This window comes from Neoarius graeffei, chromosome 1 (assembly GCF_027579695.1).
Source record: "Neoarius graeffei isolate fNeoGra1 chromosome 1, fNeoGra1.pri, whole genome shotgun sequence".
NCBI classification, from domain to species: Eukaryota; Metazoa; Chordata; class Actinopteri; order Siluriformes; family Ariidae; genus Neoarius; species Neoarius graeffei.
In genome coordinates, this window is record NC_083569.1 from 85,075,115 (window position 1) to 85,097,081 (window position 21,967).

General features: G+C 41.8%; 1 long non-coding RNA gene across 1 annotated transcript in view; it reads right to left on the reverse strand.

Moving 5' to 3' along the window:
• LOC132900795 (uncharacterized) overlaps window positions 1–17,733 on the reverse strand; it is a 55,457-nt gene extending 37,724 nt beyond the window's left edge. Inside the window, exons 1-2 of the long non-coding RNA XR_009656810.1 lie at window positions 17,530–17,733; window positions 17,029–17,075 (exon numbers count right to left, since the gene is read on the reverse strand). This is a non-coding gene — a long non-coding RNA (uncharacterized LOC132900795). The remainder of the gene's footprint in view (window positions 1–17,028; window positions 17,076–17,529) is intronic.
• Window positions 17,734–21,967: the final 4,234 nt, after the last annotated feature.

Sequence of the window (21,967 nt, forward strand, 5' to 3'; positions counted from 1 at the left end):
TTTTTCAAAGGCTTTGCACGGTGGGGGGGCAACCAGCACCATCTCCCCCCCGCTCCCTCGCCATGGTGAGCGCCCTCATACTAAATTTTTCTAGAAAAAACCCTGCATTTAATGTTGTATTTGTTCCTTTCTATTTGTTTTTTGTCTGTTCATATTTTTTGGGGGGGAGTAAAGTCAGTTTAAAAATGCCGTTAAATGCATAGGCCTATAGGCCAAGTTTAATGACCTTGAGGTTATCAGAGGTCATATGTCGTTTTACAAATGAAAAATGAATTCAGCACCCAAACATTTAACAAACAAGGCCATTTGCTAACTTCATTAATCATTTTAGTACATTTCATTCCTTAGAAAGCTGAGAAACTGGGTTCAGCCGAGACGTTTACAGGCCCAAAGTTCAATGACCTCTAGGGGTCAACAGAGGTCAGATAGAGCTCGGCATATTGCAGATTTGAATTCGGCACACCCAAATTGACAAAATAAGACTGTTTGCCGACTTTGTCTCAAAAATGCCTTTAACTCCTTAAATAAGCACTTTTTTGAATTTTGGTACCAGTCTATCAGTAGTAGTGAGCCCATAGAAAATTTCTACTTTTTCCAAACTTTCATGAGCATCAGCTGTACAGACTACATGATCCAGCCAGGACGTTGTGTGCCATGCTTCACTGATATAAGTAAAACTATCTACAGGGAGTAACTTCATACTGAAAAAAAACAGTTTACTGTCATGACAAAACTGCATCAAATGCTGACCAAAGAGATTTCTCATCAGAAATATCTGCATTAAAATCACCCATCACAAAAACATTTGCACATGTACACTCCTTAATATAAGAATTTAAAAATGCCAATCTATTCATATATTCATCTTCATTTTAATAGCAGTCATATGGGGTATAAACATTTAAAATAATAAACATTCATATCATGCACAATTTTAATTGCGATACACCAGTCCACCTCTAATCTAATAACACTAATCATTGGATCATATTTCTTGCGCCACAAAATGGCCACACCTCCAGGAACTCTACCGCGCAGCACTTGACTGCTCAGATCTGTTGTGGATTCTCCTACTCCATGAAAGTCACTGTTTACAGAATTAAGTTTATCAAGGTCCTGTTTGGCTAAAAATGTCTCTTGCAAACAGAATGTCAGTGGTCTCCAGTAGCTGGTCAACAACAGCACGATGTGCTCTGTCCCCAGCAGACTGTCCTAGGCGTAAGCCTCGTGAGTTATAAGACACCACTCTGATCACCATCACTGTGGCTAACACTGGGCATCATACACCCCAGCCCCCATTGAAGGCACATTCATCACTGCCTGTAGCCCCACTGTGGGCTTGGGTTTACATGCCTCATAGAATCGATGCACAAAAGTGCCTTCAGGCCACAGCTCTGGGTTATACATTTCACTCACGTCTTTACATTCTGCAGTTATTTTAAATGAACTGAACCGACTTTGCACAGTTTCTAACTTTTGACAGGTTACCTGGCGTCCAAGTTTATTTTCCATATAACTAGTCAAAGTCTGAGTCTACACCAGGTGAAAATTTTGTTGCAAACACACTCACCAGCTTAGACTTTATGACTTGAATATCTCCACCAGTACCATTCCCAACAATACCACTAGTCGTCTTTCCTTTGGGATGATTCAGGCAAGGCTTGGTGTTAACAGCAGCATTTACAGGAACCTGTTTATGTCGGTTGTTGCTCCTAGTGTCCTGGACCAGGATCCAAGGTGAGGTAGCAGCCACTTCACTCCATGCCACATTAGGATGTACCTTTGCAGTGCAGGTTGGTCCATCCAGACTCGAGGCAGAATTCTCCACCTTCTGGCTTGAGTCTTCCTCACTGATCTGGCACTCCATACCATCTTGGGTCTTCTCACAGGCTTGATGAATGGACACTCTCTGACTTATTCCAGACTTGTTGGTTTGGAAAGTAGGCCCTCTGTCCTGATTTGCTCTAGGCTGTTCAATAATGTCCAAACGTTGGTTTATGTCTGCAGTGATGATTCGCAGATCATTGCAGATGTTAGTCTGCAAGGACACAGCCTGTTTCATGGTATTAATATCTGCACTCAGTTGTTCAATCTTACCAAGCAGACACGAAACATCAAGGCTGCTAAAGTCACAGGTGGTAATTCATCAAGATGGTGGGAAACAAACCGAGGAACGTTTTCACCAGCTTCATTAAGGAGCTTAAGGCAACTCCTAACATTCTTTGAATCTTTTTGTGGCCCATTATGAGCCACAAACTTGCGAGTGGTACCAGGGCATAACTCAAAGAGCAATTTGGTAGAATTTGTAATCCATTCTGATCCAAAATGGTCCACAGCCATCAAAACAATCTCATCCTGTTTCACAGTTTTGATCTTAATAAAAAGAAAGTTTAAAAATTCATCTTCCACAATGACCTCTCCTGAATCTGTGCGATAGATTTTAGGTTTTATTCGAATTTTGCTTCTGCCTGCAGCACCTGCACATGCAGTGGCAGCCATCTTGTTCATACTTGAATTATTTACACTTTATCTTGATGAATATTGATTTGTTTAAGTAAGACTCATGATTATAATAATTTACCAACGTGGTATAATTAGACTGCTGTCATTGGGCCTAGTCAGAATTTACCAGCCCAATATGGTATGGGATTTATGTTCATACTTGATCCACAAATAAATTATTTTCACTTTATCTTGATGAATGAATGACCCGTGTTTTTAGTTCCAGTTTATGCACCAAGTAGGCTGATCAGGACCAGCCAGCAGCCAGGAATAATGAACCTTATCTTCATGAATATTGATTTACGTATATATGAAAGAACGAAGTCAGAATGTAAAGTGTTTTGAACAACTTTATTAACTTCATTTACACATACTAATAAAATTCAATCCAAACCATTCTTGTCTACTGATAATCAGATCTCACAATTGTAGTCACAATTCGCATTCTATTAGTCCATAAATGTGTTGAAATGCTCGGTACAAAATCGCAGCAAGAAATGGTAAATTTAGGCCCAATCCCAATTCTAATTTCTACCCCTACCCCTCCCCCTTCCCCTCCGCCTTCCCCTTGGCCCTTCCCCTTGAAACTGAGCTACAAGGGATAGGGCTTGAAATTCAACCCTTACGTATTGGGATAGCCCTTCAACGATCGCATACGTCATCGCGTACCTCCGTCAGCGTTTACGTTAGCAAAACGCGACGCGTCATTGGCTGCGACCAGCCGCTACAGTCAGAGCCAGAAATCTCTGCTGGCAGGGTGTAATTTGTTAACTAACACCACTGAATGGGATATCTTTGGCGCTTCGTGCACCACATCCGACAGAATGAGGTGTCAGAACACTCATGTAAACAATAAAAGCGAGAATAACAGAACAAAACGTACGCAGTCAAGCAACCGAAAACAATACTCACTCCCAAAGCTTTTTAGCAGCAGCTTGGATTTCAGAAATCGCTGCTCATTCTCAGCTCGAAAGCGAATCAAGCGGCGTGTTTCCTCTGGATAACAACTTAAAACACGTAAATAATGGAGAAAATACATTTATGACAATCTTTCGCCGCGGGAACCGCCATCTTTCTGAAATCCGCATGGCATTGTGGGAAATCACTCAAACCCCTTCGTTCGGAGTCTGCTCCAGGAAAATCTCCGTTTGGAGGGGTACAGAAGCCCTACGCCTTCCCCTACCCCTCCGCGTTAACTGGGATTGGGACACCCCTACCCCTTCACGTGAACGCGCAAAATGGAGGGGAAGGGCTAAGGGGTACGTCCAAGGGGTGAAATGGGATTCGGCCTTAGACTTCCCAGAAGTTAACCGGGGGAGAAAGGAAAAAAAAAAAAATCGGTCTGCGCAAGCGCATGGTAAATTTATACCAGCGCACGATCAGACCGTGACACCTGTTTGAATTATAACTTCACGAAGTTTACTTGTTGCCTCCAGTATTTTTTTTTTTTTAATAAGATATTTACCTTATTTGATTCATAACGTGAAAGCTTGGGCATTTCGCGCTGAAAAAATTGACGCCCCGTCTTGTCAATGGATGGAGCCCGGGCAGTAAACGCGAGACGCCTGCTTTCGCCATTTTAGATGGCTCAAAATCATTACGTTTTAATGAATCAATAAATAAGTGTAAAACAGTGGAAACAGTAAAACAGTGGAGTGTAAAAAGGACCAGGGTTCACAAGTTTTTATTTTGTCACAAAAGGCTTCAAGCATAGGCCAAAGCATAGGCTAACAAGTTTGAGTTTACCACTTCACCTTCAGCCTTTTCAGCCCCTCATGTGAATATTATCCTCACACGTCCCTGAAATACCAATTACAGAGATAACAAAGAAGTTTGTGTTTCTTCTTTTATGTTACCGTTAACTACACAAGCTTTACGCTAACTTAATATCTGGCAAACGGGAGCTATTATTTTCACCAGAGCTTCAGCTAGCTCTGGCAGTGTTCAACGCAAGCTGTAGCGAACGGCAGTAACTTTGTTATACCGCACAAAATATGAAAACGATTGAAACCATTACTCACCAAAAATTCAATCCGCTGGTAAATGCAGGTAAATGTGTAAGTTACGCTCTGGTCTGCCTTGTCCCAGGTGGATATGTCCTGCTTCTCGTTCTCGCAGCTTTGCAATTCAACCATAGGCTCTCTCCACGCACTCCAAGTACACGTGAAGAGTGTGCGCATGATTGGAATAACAGAACGCAGTTTGGCATATGATTGGTTCTCGGCAGCGAAGCAGCAAGGAGGATTTGCTGACCGTCCAAGTGTCATTTAAAGGGCCGATTTCTGAAGTGCTCAGTTTGCGTATTAAGTCAATCATATGATAATTTAAAAAAAAAAAAATCTCCCCGACACCCCCCCCAAAAAAAAATCTCCTCGGATCTACACGATTCGCGTAGGTCACCCTTTTTGACTTCAAAACGGCGAATTTCACCAAAAGGTGAGACTTTCATGCCTGAATTTTTTTCTGATTGATAACAGAATGGAATGTTTATCGAGTATTTGGAATCCGATTGCAAGAAATAGAATTACACCAGAATTAAATTCCTAACATATAAAAAAATTACATGCTTGAAATATTCAGATTTTTCTATTTCATTCAGAAAATATTTTTTTTTTTGCAGTTTGTTGTAAATATCAACCACATATTACAATATCAGGAGACATTTTATATTTTGGTTTGAGGAATGACATGCGACCTTTGACCTGGATGTCCATGTGGTTACAGTGTCAATTGCCTGTTGAGATTTATTGGTAAACTACAAAACTAGAAATTAATACAAACAATGAATGATGAACAAAATGTGATCGATGAGAATACTTAGAAAGTGGAACAAAAATTTGACAGGTTCAACATTATCAGTTCATTTGTTTACAAACACGAGAATTACTTCCTCATTTACGTAAACACCGACATCCATATATTTGTATAAAAGATATTTTGTACTAAATATAAGTATGTAAAACTAATTTTAAATAAAAACTTTTGTTAACTTAATACCATATACCAACTATTTTTTAATGTAAATAATCATCTGGATGTCGATAATTGTGGAACGGTGTCACATGATCTGATACGCTCAGTGATCAGGAATCAACTCGTTTTTTTCCAGTGGAAGTTTGAGTCATTATTCATGCACAATTTACATATTGAAAGTCTTTTCTACTTTTTCAACGGCCAAAAGATCATGGTGTCAATAATTGTAGTCGCCGCTCTATCTATCCATCAAGGAATACTGTACACATCACTCATTGGAAAAATTTGTTAACGGATTATATATCATTGAACAATATATCCACTCCAAACTTAAACAACACTCAGGATGCACCCTCCCCTAGGACACCCTTCAGCACCTTCTTACAGTTATGACCTGACCCTCTGTGCCTGAGATCCAACTCACAACTTTACATCCACATGTAAATAGCTATATATAAAATGGGGCAGCGGATGGTAGCTGGAACAATTATTTTTACTATTATTATTATTTTTTATATATATATATATATATATATATATATAGAATCTCCCTCTCCCCCTCTTTTTTTTTTTGTTTAAGTTTTATTTATTTTTTTCCCCTCTCCTTTCCTCCCTTCTCTTTGCCTCTCTCTACTTCACTCATCCCTGTTCTGCCTGGGCCCCATGGGTGGCTCGGGCGGCCCAGTCCTGCCGGGTTGCCATGTGGGACCGGTATTGGTCGGTGCTGTGGGGTATTTGTGGGTTCTGGGCCCCCGCCGCGCACTCACCCTTTGCGCACACACACGTACCTCTTCCTGGCAATGCGCAACACGCCGTATTCTCTTTTAAATGCACTACACATTAGATTGCACACGTCATACATCTACCAATAACCAAGAACAACAAATAGACTTGGGCAAGCGAGGCGTGCATGCAGATGCCTCTGCAGGTGTTTCACTGCACGCCTCGCTTCTTTTAATGCTAACACAATGTAGAGGAGGCATATATCTGAGTACGCAGGGTTGTTGTGGCGTGCAGGGGGAAATCTGGGCAGAGACTCACCCTGCACGCACACTTCTTTTAATGCAATACATTAGAGAGCTCACAATATAGCCATTTACATTCTTACAAATATGGCGTGTTGCGTGATGGTCTGGAGTCGAGGTGTGGTGGGCCGTGGGCTGGTTAGCACGCAGGGCCTTCCCTCTGGCGTCTCATTATGGTATATCTTGTGCGGGGGCGGGATGACACCGTGGTCATACTTGGGTACCCAGGCAATCTGTATAATCAGTCAGTTAATCAAATTATTCCTATCCTTACTTCTCTTATTATCCTCCTACATAAAGATAATACTCATTTCCTTTGAAACCATCCTCTGCGATCAAGCCTCCATCTCCCCGGTCCAACTGTAAGTCAGTACTACTCCTTATACACTGTGTGCACAATTATTAGGCAAGTGAGTACTCTGACCCTACCATTATTTCTATGCATGTTTTCCAACCACAAGCTAGATACACTTGAATGCTAATTGGATTTAAGCATTCTCAGGTGGTATTTATTTGTGTAATGAGGGAGGGTGTGACCTAAAGTCATTAATACTCTATATTAATGTGTGCATAATTATTAGGCAGCTTCTTTATCTCAGGCAAAATGGGCCAAAAAAGATTTAACAGACACTGAAAAGACTAAAATTGTAAAATGCCTATCAGAGGGATGCAGCACTCTTGAAATAGCTAAGCTATAGAAATGTGAGCACAGAACAATCAAACGTTTTGTTGCAAATAGTCAACAGGGTCGCAAAAAATGTGTGGAGAAGAAAAGACACAAATTAACCGCAAAAGACTTGAGAAGGATTAAACATGAAGCTACCAGGAACCCATTATCCTCCAGTGCCACAATATTCTAGAACTGCAACCGACCTGGAGTGTCCAGAAGGACAAGGTGTTCGGTGCTCAGAGACATGGCCAAGGTAAGGAAGGCTGAAACACGACCACCACTAAACAAGACTCACAAGTTGAAATGTGAAGATTGGGCCAAGAAATATCTGAAGACAGATTTTCCAAAGGTTTTATGGACAGATGAAATGAGAGTGACTCTGGATAGACCAGATGGATGGGCCCATAGCTGGATAACTAATGGACACAGGGCACTTTGACTCAGACACCAGCAAGGTGGTGGAGGGGTAATGGTATGGGCTGCTATTATTAAGGATGAGCTAGTTTGACCATTTCAGGTTGAAGGTGGACTTAACATCAACTTCCAAACCTACTGCCAGTTTCTAAAAGATACATTCTTCAGGCAGTGGTATGGGAAGAAGTCTGCATCATTCAAGAAGGCCATGATTGTTATGCAGAACAATGCACCATCACATGCACCCAAGTACTCCACTGCTTGGCGAGCCCGCAAAGGCCTTAAAGATGACAAAGTAATGACATGGCCCCCTTCCTCACCTGACTTAAACCCTATTGAGTACTTGTGGCCCCTTCTTAAGCATGAGATTTACAGCGAGGGAAGACAATACACCACTCTGAATAGCATTTGGGAGGCCGTGGTTGCTCCTGCACAAAAAGTTGATCGTCAACAAATCAAAAAACTAACAGACTGGATGGAAGGCTCATGGCAGTTATTGAAAAGAAGGGTGGCTATATTGGTCACTGAATATTTTTGAAATGCTAGAAGTGTTTATTTGTTAATTCTGAGTTGTTTGTTACACTGAAAATTAAAATAAACAAGTGAGATGGGAAACTTTAAGCTTTTCATTTAGTTGCATAATAATTCTGCACACTAAATGTTGCCTAATAATTCTGCACACTTATATATTCCCCTGAGAAGGCCTAAACTCCCCTTTCCTTTGTTAATCATTCTGGTTTTAGGTTTATTAACAATTTGGATTGACTGAGAGCACTGTATTTGTTCAACGATAAAATTAATCATCAGGAATACAACTTGCCTAATAATTGTGCACACAGTAAGTTAACAAAAGTTTTTATTTAAATTTAGTTTTACATAGACTTATATTTAGTACAACATATCTTTTATATAAATATGGACGTCAGTGTTTATGTAAATGAAGTAATTTTTTTGTATGCAATACAATCACAATACAACTACACAAAAAACAGAATTCAAACACCACCGGTTTTTAAATTGAGTGAAAAACCAAAATTAACAGTGAGGAATAATGTGTATATGGAGATGGCCATGTGTCCATGTACACTGTGTGCACAATTATTAGGCAAGTTGTATTCCTGATGATGATTAATTTTATCGTTGAACAAATACAGTGCTCTGTCAATCGAAATTGTTAATAAACCTAAAACCAGAATGATTAACAAAGGAAAGGGGAGTTTAGGCCTTCTCAGGGGAATATATAAGTGTGCAGAATTATTAGGCAACATTTAGTGTGCAGAATTATTATGCAACTAAATGAAAAGCTTAAAGTTTCCCATCTCACTTGTTTATTTTAATTTTCAGTGTAACAAACAACTCAGAATTAACAAATAAACACTTCTAGCATTTCAAAAATATTCGGTGACCAATATAGCCACCCTTCTTTTCAATAACTGCCATGAGCCTTCCATCCAGTCTGTTAGTTTTTTGATTTGTTGACGATCAACTTTTTGTGCAGGAGCAACAACGGCCTCCCAAATGCTATTCAGAGTGGTGTATTGTCTTCCCTCGCTGTAAATCTCATGCTTAAGAAGGGGCCACAAGTACTCAATAGGGTTTAAGTCAGGTGAGGAAGGGGGCCATGTCATTACTTTGTCATCTTTAAGGCCTTTGTGGGCTCGCCAAGCAGTGGAGTACTTGGGTGCATGTGATGGTGCATTGTTCTGCATAACAATCATGGCCTTCTTGAATGATGCAGACTTCTTCCCATACCACTACCTGAAGAATGTATCTTTTAGAAACTGGCAGTAGGTTTGGAAGTTGATGTTAAGTCCATCTTCAACCTGAAATGGTCAAACTAGCTCATCCTTAATAATAGCAGCCCATGCCATTACCCCTCCACCACCTTGCTGGTGTCGGAGTCAAAGTGCCCTGTGTCCATTAGTTATCCAGCTATGGGCCCATCCATCTGGTCTATCCAGAGTCACTCTCATTTCATCCGTCCATAAAACCTTTGGAAAATCTGTCTTCAGATATTTCTTGGCCCAATCTTGACATTTCAACTTGTGAGTCTTGTTTAGTGGTGGTCGTGTTTCAGCCTTCCTTACCTTGGCCATGTCTCTGAGCACCGAACACCTTGTCCTTCTGGACACTCCAGGTCGGTTGCAGTTCTAGAATATTATGGCACTGGAGGATAATGGGTTCCTGGTAGCTTCATGTTTAATCCTTCTCAAGTCTTTTGCGGTTAATTTGTGTCTTTTCTTCTCCACACATTTTTTACGACCCTGTTGACTATTTGCAACAAAACGTTTGATTGTTTTGTGCTCACATTTCTATAGCTTAGCTATTTCAAGAGTGCTGCATCTCTCTGATAGGCATTTTACAATTTTAGTCTTTTCAGTGTCTGTTAAATCTCTTTTTTGGCCCATTTTGCCTGAGATAAAGAAGCTGCCTAATAATTATGCACACATTAATATAGAGTATTAATGACTTTAGGTCACACCCTCCCTCATTACACAAATAAATACCACCTGAGAATGCTTAAATCCAATTAGCATTCAAGTGTATCTAGCTTGCGGTTGGAAAACATGCATAGAAATAATGGTACGGTCAGAGTACTCACTTGCCTAATAATTGTGCACACAGTGTAATACCACATACCAATTTTTTTTTTATGTAAATAATCATCTGGATGTCGATAATTGTGGAACGGTGTCACGTGATCTGATAAGCTCAGTAATCAGGAAATCAACCATTTTTTTTTTTTTCATTGGAAGTTTGAGTCATTATTCATGCACAATTTACATATTGAAAGTTTTTTGTACTTCTGCAACGGCCAAAAGATCATGAAGCTGTCAATAATTGTAGTCGCCACTCTAATTATTATCATCATCATCATCATGATTATACAAACACAAAGGCTGTACAATATTTCCTTTCTATTTAGGACAGTTGCTGAAACAGGATTATTTTCTCGTGTTATTTGCCATTTTCACTTCATTCTCACAGTCATGTCTTAACAGTGTTTATTGGTCACATTCACCGTCATTTTAGACACAAACAACTCAATTTTGATGCTTTTTCTTTTTAAGACCGCACAGTGTTTAGTAAATGGTGTAACCTTTAATGTGTGAAACAAATGCAATGAGAAATAGAACTTGGCAAATGATGACAAACAAATGCGACTTTTATCCGCACAAACGGCGCTGTGCACACACGTGTAAAAATGATCACACTATCAACACTCGCAGGTGAAATGTCCGTCCACAACCTTTGACCTGACGGTTTGTACAGTTCACTGCTGCACATGCAGATGTTTTTCTTGTCATTTTTCTCACCAACTCCAGAAATAACTTGGCCAGCGTTTTCTCCTTGTCAAAACGGCTGAGTCGACAGATTTGTGGATTTTCGAAGGTAAATCTGCCATAATTTTCTGAATATTGTTGCTATTAACATCAGGTTTGAACTGCTATAGAACTGAAAACATTCCCTTTTTAGAATTGACAATTTTACTGAATAGCAGCTTTGTGAAAGTCATTAAAGATGAAATCTAAAAAATATTGGTGAATAAGTAAGTTAATGAAATCTTATTGCTTTGACATCACCATTCACTAGTTACTGCTCACAAATTCACTGGGTAAGTCCTTTATCTTTCAAATGAATATGTACATGTATTTATATGGTCATGTGACCTTACTAATGAAGTGTTAATTTGTATTAAAACGATTCTATGATCAATAAAGTCAATAAAGAAGCAGCATCAATATCTGCATATCTGTAATGTGTGTACAATGTGTTTAAATTATTCATTTAATCCCTATAATACGCCCTTTAATGTCCCTCGGCCCACATCATTTTAAATGTATAAAGTTATAAATGTGGTATTTTGGGATCATAATATTTCATTATGTTCCATGAAAGCTGCTGTTGTGGTCAGAAATATAATTTATTTCTGTTGGCTGTAATCATTCATGCAGAGAGATTTTCATATTTTTCCAGCTTGGTAAAGCAGCATGTTTAACATGTGATGTTTACTAATAACTTCTCTTATCGCCCGCTGGCGGTCACAACTCCTGACATTTATTTACTGTAGATCAGGATTGTAAAACATGAATCAGCCTCAGAGATGCGCAGAAACGTCAGCAGTGATTCCATAATATCCATGCAAATTTAAGCTCCAAGATTCATGTCTGGGAAATAATATGGTTTTAGAAAGTGATGACTGACACAATTCTTTGTATATTTGAGAGGAAACATCAACTTCTTTGAGTGTTTGTGTCACTTGTTGATATTCCACGTGCGCCGGATCCGCCATGTTTCTATTGCAGAGTCGATGTCAGTAGTGAGGAGACTCGAGCTAAAAAAAAAAAAAACCTCACGAGGTGCAGGTTCACATCAGATTATTTGAGCTCACACCAAATAGTTTTGTGAAAATAGACCATCTAAGCTTCTGTTTATGTAAAAATTGACAGATTTCACATTTATTGTGCTGTTTTGTAATCAGAACTAAATGTTTAATTGAACAGTTAAACCACTTACAGTGGGGTGATGGGCTTAATTTTTATCTGAAAATGCGTCTGAAGAAACAATCTATTAGTCTGTCAGTGTTTAAACCTCTGTGGGAAACTGAGCGAGCCGTCAAAAAACATGCTCTGTGAACAGGCTGTCAGCCACCGGGCCCACGGGCTGTACGAAGGCTGGAACAGCCTGGTTTAGTTCTTTAATTGATCAAATGTGACATTAATACACACAAACATCCGTAATGTTCAAGACTTGGTCTCTGCTTTCATACAAAATTAAAATGAACAAAACTTGTGTATAACATGATTTGATGAAAAATCACTCATCAGTGCTGGTCAGCACAGACACACCCTCATGACACTGTCAATCAAGCGCTGTAACTCTGGTCAAATGTGACCCAATTTAACAAAATTATACGCGTATTACTGACATATAACAAAGAACCCTGCCAAATTTCGTGAAATTCCTACACAAATTGTGAGAGGAGATTTCAGAAGGTGAGCACCCTTCCCGGGACAGACGGACATTGCCACGACATAATCCCCTTTCGGGCCTTTCAGCCAGCAGGGGATTAAAAAGTAGTCTCAGGTACAATTTGTGCAGTTTTATAATGAAATTAGCAGCAGCTTTGAGTATGTTCTTTCGATGCAAACATTTTCCTCGAACATTTATTTCCGTGCTGGAAAACTAATGCACCAAGGTTTAGAAATCTAATGTTTTTGAGAAGCCACCTTTGTTTGTCACATGCACACTCAAGCACAGTGAAATTTATCCTCTGCATTTAACAGTGAGCAATGAGCGCGTGCACACTCGGAGCAGTGGGCGGCCATGCTACAGCGCCCGGGGAGCAGTTAGGTGCCTTGCTCAAGGGCGCTTCAGCCCATGGCTGCCTCATGTTAACCTCACCACATGTCTCTGAACTGACTCGATAATGTAGATATCATAAAATTCTATATCCGTAAGCCATAGCCGAATGGATAGAGAAGCAGCTTTGGGATCCAAAGGTTGCTGGTTCGAGTCCCTGGACCAGCAGGATGCTGAACATCTGTTTAGTCAAGCCATTTGTTAATGATGTTTATAAGGTAAAGGTGTAGATCTGGAGGGTCCTCAGACAGTGTTTTGGTAAACTGGGATGTATGGATGCTGTCAGTCCCCGACTCGCTTGCTCACTCGAGTTTGTGGATGGTGTAGTGGCTGCTGCTTTATGTCCCGGGGCTCCCTCATGCCTGTGTTACCTTCTGGCTCTCCCCTTTTAGTTATGATGTCATGGTTAGATCCCGGAGTCCCTGCTTGTACTCAGTGCAATATGTATACTGTTCCTACTTATTCAGGTGACATTGGGCATACCTAACAACCTGCGTTTTCTCTCTCTTCTCCCCCCCAAATCTGTCCCTCTGAGTTACATGTCGGTCCTGGGATTGAGATGCTGATCTCTTCTGCTCCTCAGACCTGCCTGATCCATCCTGGTGCCCTGTCTCTGGTTGCAGTCTCATCACATCGCTCCTGTGGAGGATGGCCCCATGTGGACAGTTGGGGGTCACGCCTGGAGGACGCTCTGGACTCTTGCATACGGGCAATTCCATGTAAATGTCAACCTCACCATGCAAAAATAAAGCAACATGTAATACATCAAAACCGCTCCCAGAGATATCACCTAGGCCTGCATTTTACAGATGTGAATAAGCTGAACCAATTTGTAACCAACCTAATATGTCACTGTCAGTCTTTCTTTCTTATAATGTAAAACCCAAGCTAAAATCAACTTTGATCATGTACAATTCTATATTATTGCCACAAGCCACAGAAATGTATGCTAAAATCCACAAAACAGCAAAACAATAGCCATCCTAAATATTATTTAAGAACTTTGATAGTTTTAGCTGATATTTAAAGAGTTTTTCAAAGGGTTATGGTGGTTAAATTGCTGATTTTCTAAACATCTCATCTCATCTCATTATCTCTAGCCGCTTTATCCTTCTACAGGGTCACAGGCAAGCTGGAGCCTATCCCAGCTGACTACGGGCGAAAGGCGGGGTACACCCTGGACAAGTCGCCAGGTCATCACAGGGCTGACACATAGACACAGACAACCATTCACACTCACATTCACACCTACGGTCAATTTAGAGTCACCAGTTAACCTAACCTGCATGTCTTTGGACTGTGGGGGAAACCGGAGCACCCGGAGGAAACCCACGCGGACACGGGGAGAACATGCAAACTCCACACAGAAAGGCCCTCGCCGGCCCCGGGGCTCGAACCCAGGACCTTCTTGCTGTGAGGCGACAGCGCTAACCACTACACCACCGTGCCGCCCATTTTCTAAACATATGCCATGTCTATTTCAGACCCGTCACATCCATAACGCTGACTTCTCCTTCCGAAACTCTGCATGAAATACAAAATATTTTAAACAAAGATTTTTTAATATTCACCTTGGACCCCTCTATCAAATGGATATCTCCATTTCGACATTAGGTTTACAATTTCAGAGTTTGATAAAAATGTACAGTCACCCAAGAAAAGTGATACTTTTTCTGTCACATCCATAACGCATCTTTTATTGGTATTTTCTGGCATGCCCTAGATGTACTATGGGAATTGTTCTTGTTCTATCACTTCTCCAGTATGGTACAGCCTTAAAATATGCAACACCTGTTTAAATACTGGGAGACAATAAAACATGCACTGGGTCATTTGTTGCCATTTTGAGTTCAAGTGTCACTTCCATAATGCTGGAATTGCTCATACCCCTTTTCCATCAAATCAGTTCCAGGGCTGGTTCGGGGCCAGTGTTGGTGCTGGTTCACAACTCATTCAACTTCCAAGCCAGCTGAGAACCAGTTTGCTTTTCCATAGCTCGGGGTGCTAAGGGGAGCCACGTCATTATGTCGCTGTATACGTCAGTTACGTCGCTGCGTTTGCATAAACCTTGGCGCGAACATCAAAGCAACAACAATAATAATGGATGACTTCGCGTTTGTACAGCTGCTGCTTCTCGTCGCTTAAAAATGGTGACCTATCGCGGTCTTGCTATTGTTGGTCTTAACAACTCTGCCCCCCCGCGACGTAAGCGGTTCTTTCCTCTGGCCCAGCAAAGAGCTGGTGCTACCCTGGAACTGGTTTTTCTGGCCCCAGAGCCAGTTCTTTGTCAGTGGAAACAGAAAACCCGGTTCCAAACTAAGCACTGGCCCCAAACCAGCCCTGGAACTGATTTGGTGGAAAAGGGGCAGCAGTGGTGCTTTTGTGGCTGGGGGCTGCGGTTGACTTGCTGACTTTAGGATTGCAGTTGTCATGAACGGTTTTGCGCTCGGGTTTCCGTCAGTGGGGGGTTTATAGCATCAACGAAGCTGACTATGTTCGGACTGTTAATGTTATAGTCATGTTGTCTGTTGTTGCCCAAATGAGGATGGGTTCCCTTTTGAGTCTGGTTCCTCTCGAGTAGGGCTGCGTACCGGTACTGTGTACTGGTACTGTACCATGAAAATCGATTTGGTACAGGTCCAAAATACCAGATCATGAAGTACCGGTACTGTACCGATATAAATTTACACCAAGTATCTGCTTATTTTGTGACTGAAGATGTGTAAATCCTACCACAAAGACAAAAATTTAGCACTGGAAAAGACGTAAAATGCCGTGCTGAAACTTGAAATCAGAGCCATCTTTGATTTGAGATCCTCTCGCCACAGTCTCACGAGACATTGCGAGAGCTTGGCTGATCCAGCGTTCTGAATGAGTCTTTTTGACCAATCAGGTCAGCCATTTTTCCTTTGCTGGCATTGGCAGTCTTTGCTGCTTTGTGTAATTTTGCCGTGCAAGTTAAAGACTACGCGCAGTCCGCGGCCTATAGTACTCTAGTGTAGTCACTTCTCGCTGTGAGACAACTTATGACTTTTTGTCCCAAGTTAACTATAGTGCGACACTGAGAAGTGAGTTAGGACCAACACCCGGGTCACAAAAAGGGCACAGAGCATCATCAGGGACCAAACACACCCACAACAGACTATTCACACTCCTACCATCTGGCAGACGCTACAGGAGTGTGAAAGCAAGGACTACGAGACTGACAGTTTTTACCTCCAGGCCATCAAGCTTTTGAACCACGGATTATAATCACCATCTACCTCTATATTTCCATCAGGCTTTGCACCACGGATTATATTAGCAATTTTGCACAAGGCATTGCACAGTATATCTACCTCTATGTTTGCACATTGTTTGCCTCTCCCTTTTTTTTTAAAATGTTATCTTCATTTTTCACTCTACCTTTATATTTTACATTCCATATGCACTTTATATTTTATATTTCATATATATTTTTTTTATTTTGGTAAGCGTAGTTTGGTTGGGCAGTTGCAAAATAAGAATTTCATTACCCAATAATAAACCGCTGTGTCTTATTGTGCATATGACAAACACAAATCTTGAATATTGAAACCTAGTTATGTTCGGTTTTCTTTGAATAAAGATACTGACAAGTTGTCAACAGTTTATTAATGTTTCTGTCATTATTAAAGAAGTTCAGAAGAATGTGTCAAATTGTTCAGGTACAGGTCCGGACCTGTACCTAAACCTCTGTATCGGTACCTGATGTTACGTTTCGGTACGCTGCCCTACTCTCGAGGTTTCTTCCTCATGTCGTCTGAGGGAGTTTTTCCTTGCCACCGGCGCCACAGGCTGCTCATTGCGGATAGATTAGGGATAAAATTAGCTCATGTTTTAAGTCGTCCAAATTCTGTAAAGCTGCTTTGCGACAGTGTTTATTGTTAAAAGCGCTATACAAATAAACTTGACTTGACCCAAACCCCAGGCTGCTCTGTGTATGTGGATGAGAGCATCTGCTAAATGCCACTAATGTAATATAAAGTTTGTACTAAAAAAAAAGTGCCCAAGACTTTTGCACAGTACAAATGGTGGGAAGTGGGCTTTGTGAAATGTTACCTGCATCATGTAGGATTTCAGTCTGTCTATTAACTCTTCTCTCGGGCCTAAAGACAGAACAGAGCACAGCACACTTTCAGCATTTACACACTCAAAGCTTAAAAAGAAGAAAACTCCAGCGGAAATGAATATATTAGAAACGAAAGTGAGTGAAAAAGGGAGGTTTAAGCCTTGAGGGACTGAGTAAACTGTGCTGGAGCTCACCGTTAGCGCTTTTCCACACAAACACAAACATGGCGGACCGCCTCATTCATTTACACCAGGCTCAGCGCCATTAGGAATAAAACACGGCCTTACACAGGCGCACGCAATAAAATACAGAGAGAGACAAAACATTCTGCAACAAGGCAAGTTATGAAATCACACCAAGCTCTAGCCGGTTTTGTTTTTCTAAAGCTAATGCTAACGCTAACATACAGCGCTGCTTGCCGTTAGCTGAGCTAGCTAACCGGCGCACTCACTCGGGGGTTGTTTGTTTGTAGATGAGCTCGTTTTTCTCACCCATAACAGGCGCTCCGATCTCTGTCAGTTTGGCCTGTAACTCGGGGCCGCTCCATGAGTTCAGGTCCGGGTTTGGCTCTGTGCCCGGGATTCCATCAGCCGCCATCTTTATTTTCTTATTTGCACACAGCGCGCTGCACACAACACATTCACACAGATCTGGCGCAGAGGATCATGGGAACTTCCGCATACGTCCAGCCAACGCGAATGGGGCGCGCATGCGCATACACACAACAGTCCTCCTCAGAAATGTGAATGTGTGTTTGAGCAGATAGATTTCCTCAGAGGATATTCTGTGTAAATTATAGCAATTCTATATAATTTAGTCAGTAAATATACACATACTGAAGTATCAGAAACATATTTTAAAACAAGTGTTGCCAGGCAAAACAAACATCACCTGGGAGCACTTACTCATCATGAATATGAAGTAAGTAAAATGTATTTCTAAAGCACATTTAAACACAGTTTACACTGACAAGTGCTGTACAGAGTATAAAAATAAATAGATATAAAATATATAAAGAAACAAAAACAACTGATTTAAACATCAGCAACAAAAGACAAACACTTAATTACTGACATGACAAAAGAAAAAGTTAAAATGTAGGGAATGCTGATGTGAAAAGGTGTCTTGAGCTTGGATTTAAAAACAGGAATAAAGGGGGCATTTCTGATGTCAGGAGGCAGAAGGTTCCAAAGCCGAGGACCGGCGACCGCAAAAGCTCTGTCACCTTTTACTTAAGGCGAGTTCGGGGGACATGGAGGAGACCTCTGCTGGAAGATCTCAGGGACATGGGAGCCTCAGGGGGATGAATAGCAGCAGCTAAGTAGTTGGGGGCCAGGCCATGAAGAGCTTTAAAAACCATTAACAGGATCTTAAATTGAATCCTAGACTGGACAGGAAGCCAGTGCAATGAGGCTAGGACAGGTGTGATGTGCTCATGTTTTTTTGTGTTCGTAAGCAACCTAGCAGCTGCATTTTGGACAATTTGAAGCCGTGACACCAGTGTTTGAGGGAGACCAAAATAGAGGGAGTTACAGTAATCTAAGCATGAAGTTATAAAGCAGGCCTAGAAATTCATATATTTTTTCACCAGCCAGCCGGACTAGTTACCTTCCAAAGTAACTAGCGGAACAGAAAATCATCATCATCTGTCATCCGGCGAGCCGGTGACTTGGTAAGATATCCTATCCCAGACCCGCCGGTCGAGCATAGCTGCTCTGAGTTGTTCTTCCTTCAACCCCGTCTCTCGCTCGAGGACCGTTTTCAGGGTGGTACGTGGTCGACCGACTTTGCACTTCGCCTCAGGCTCCCACAAGAGAACTTGTGTGGCAGGTTGATCGTGACGAAACACATGGCCGCACAATGCCAGACGGCGTTTGGCGATTATGGTCGAGAGGCGTGGTAGGGAACCGTACAGGCGGTCATTTGTCCAATGGTCCTGCCAGCTGACGTTGAACACTCTGCGGAGCATGCGAGTGTACGTGCCATCCATGGATTGCTCTTGTGCTCTTGTTAGAGACCAAGACTCGGATCCGTAGTGAAGAATGGATTCGACTGAGGCCTTGAACACTCTGACCTTTGTGTCTCTAGACAGCGGGGCAGCCCACACCTTGATTAGAGAATTTAGGGCGCCCCAGGCTTTGGCCTTTCTGGAGTTGATGTCATGAGCAGTGTTCATCCAACTGCCAAGGTATTTGAAGTCGTCCACGTTCTCGATAGTAGAGTTGTCAAGCGCGTGGAGAGATTGGTCCGTAGAGGAATTTATATGCATCTATTTGGTTTTGCATGCGTTCAACTGAAGGCCAACTCTTTTAGCAGCCAGTTCTACTCGGTGGAGAAGATCCTCGCCTGAATTCACAGAGTCCTCGAGAAGAGCAATGTCATCAGCGAAGTCGAGATCGGATAGATGGACAGCAGGGTGGCGAGAACTTCTACGGCATTTAAGAGTGAGCCCATCATCCATGCGAAGGGCTAAACGCAAGGCGTAATCAAGAACAATGATGAAGGGCAGAGGAGCTAGGGGGTCTCCTTGAAGGACGCCCGAGTTGATAGAAAACTCCTCAGTTACCCTGTCAGGAGTTATAACCACGGCAGTGTTATCGATATACATTGTCCTGATTGCCTCGACCATGCTAGGGGGGACGCCATATGCTTGTAGAATGGAAAACATTGTGTCGCGTCTGATGGAATCAAAAGCCTTCTTAAAGTCCAAAAAGACTATCACACCTTCTTTATGGTGGTTCATGAGCTTCAGAAAATGGTGGTTCAGAAAATCAACTAGCCAAAATTTGTTCATGTATGAATTTTACTTCTGTGAAAAATAACGCAAAAGAGAGTAGTTACCATTGTTCATGACTAATGTGCATTTATTTCAAGACCCGAGTATTTTGATACTGTTGTTAAATACATAAATGAGAACAACACAGAGCACCATAATATAATATCAACAAATAATAATATATTGGAAAACTTGGCAACTTGGTGTATGAGTATTGAAAACAAATATACTTACTATCATGACTATAGCACCCAAAATATGTCCAACATGCTTTCTGTATTTAACCATTTATGAGAGAGAAAGCATTAGGAGCTTCTTTTTGACTAGGAATCAACTTGAAAAAAATTAATTATTCCATAAAAATCATATCGCAGCCGAGGCCTACCCTGCTCCCACGTTTGCTTATAAGTCCTTTGTCGTTTCTCCTTCTCGTATGCTTTATCGGCGGCCTTTTTCTCCTCTTCAGACTGAGGTCGCTTTGTCCCCGTCTCTGGCGGTTTCTGTACACCTTTCAGAAAATTCCACATCGCAACGTAGCTTTGGCAGATGTAGATGTAAACAACAACAAAAACGTGTGTTTAAATGGGCGATAATGTGGTCACATCTATTGAATTTAATAACGTGATTACTGCGATATTCAACGAGATGCGTTGTATGCATGCGCAGTAGTGAAAAAACCGACAGCCTGACTCGTACACGATATGATTCGGAATTCTTCGGTATTTTCCGTCCTGCCGATCAACACATCGATGAACACAGACACGGCACGCGCTTAATATGTGGCGGCTTTAGTTGACCATGTATCTGAATCTTTGCTTCGTATATATTTTTTATTTTCAACTAGCCAGCCAGGCTGGCTAGTGACAGGAATTACCCGCCAAATGACAATTTAAGTCGCCTCATGCGATCGGACCACCGCGAATTTTGAGCCGTGTAAAGGCATGGATGACTTTTTCCAGGTCATTGTATGACAGATTTAAATTTTGCAATGATCCTTAATTGGTAGAAACTAGTCTTAACAACAGAAGAGATTTGTTTGTCAAGGCTGAGTTGGGAGTCTAGAATAACACCCAGGTTTCTTGCATGGGTTTTGACAAATGGAGTAAGAGAGCCAAGGTTGCCAGAGATGGAATTTCTGGATTTTGGGGGGCCGAAGATTATGACCTCAGATTTGTCTTCATTTAACTGGAGGAAGTTATTGGCCATCCAGTTTTGAATTTCTTTAAGGCAGTCCAGAAGAGGCTACAAGGAATTTCCAGATTTTAGAGGGAGGTACAATTGGGAATCGTCAGCATAAAAGTGGAATGTAATATTAAATTTTCTAATGATGTTACCCAGTGGGAGCATATATAGGCAAAAAAGAACAGGACCCAGGATGGACCCCCGGGGAGACACCGCAAGACGCAGGGGGTGAGGAGTATTGGCCTATGGACACTGAAAAGGTTCTTTGCTGGAGGTATGAGTGGAACCATTTTAGAGCAGAACCCTTAATCCCAACCCACTGTTCAAGCCAGGCCAGCAGTGTTGTGTGGTCTACAGTGTCAAATGCAGCACTAAGGTCCAACGGGATAAGAATGGCATTATCACCAAAGTCGAGGGTGAGCAGCAGGTCGTTTGTTACCTTTAACAGGGCTGTCTCAGTGCTATGACGGGCCTTAAAGCCAAATTGAAATGGCTCTAGGATTTCTGCTGAATTAAGGAAGGGAAGCAACTGCATTAACACAACCTTTTCCATAATTTTTGAAATGAATGGGAGTTTAGAGATGGGCCAGAAATTTTTTAAACATTTTGGATCAAGGAGGCGGCGCGGTGGTGTAGTGGTTAGCACTGTCGCCTCACAGCAAGAAGGTCCTGGGTTCGAGCCCCGGGGCCGGCGAGGGCCTTTCTGTGCGGAGTTTGTATGTTCTCCCCGTGTCCGCGTGGGTTTCCTCCGGGTGCTCCGGTTTCCCCCACAGTCCAAAGACATGCAGGTTAGGTTAACTGGTGACCCTAAATTGACCGTAGGTGTGAATGTGAGTGTGAATGGTTGTCTGTGTCTATGTGTCAGCCCTGTGATGACCTGGCGACTTGTCCAGGGTGTACCCCGCCTTTCGCCCGTAGTCAGCTGGGATAGGCTCCAGCTTGCCTGCGACCCTGTAGAAGGATAAAGCGGC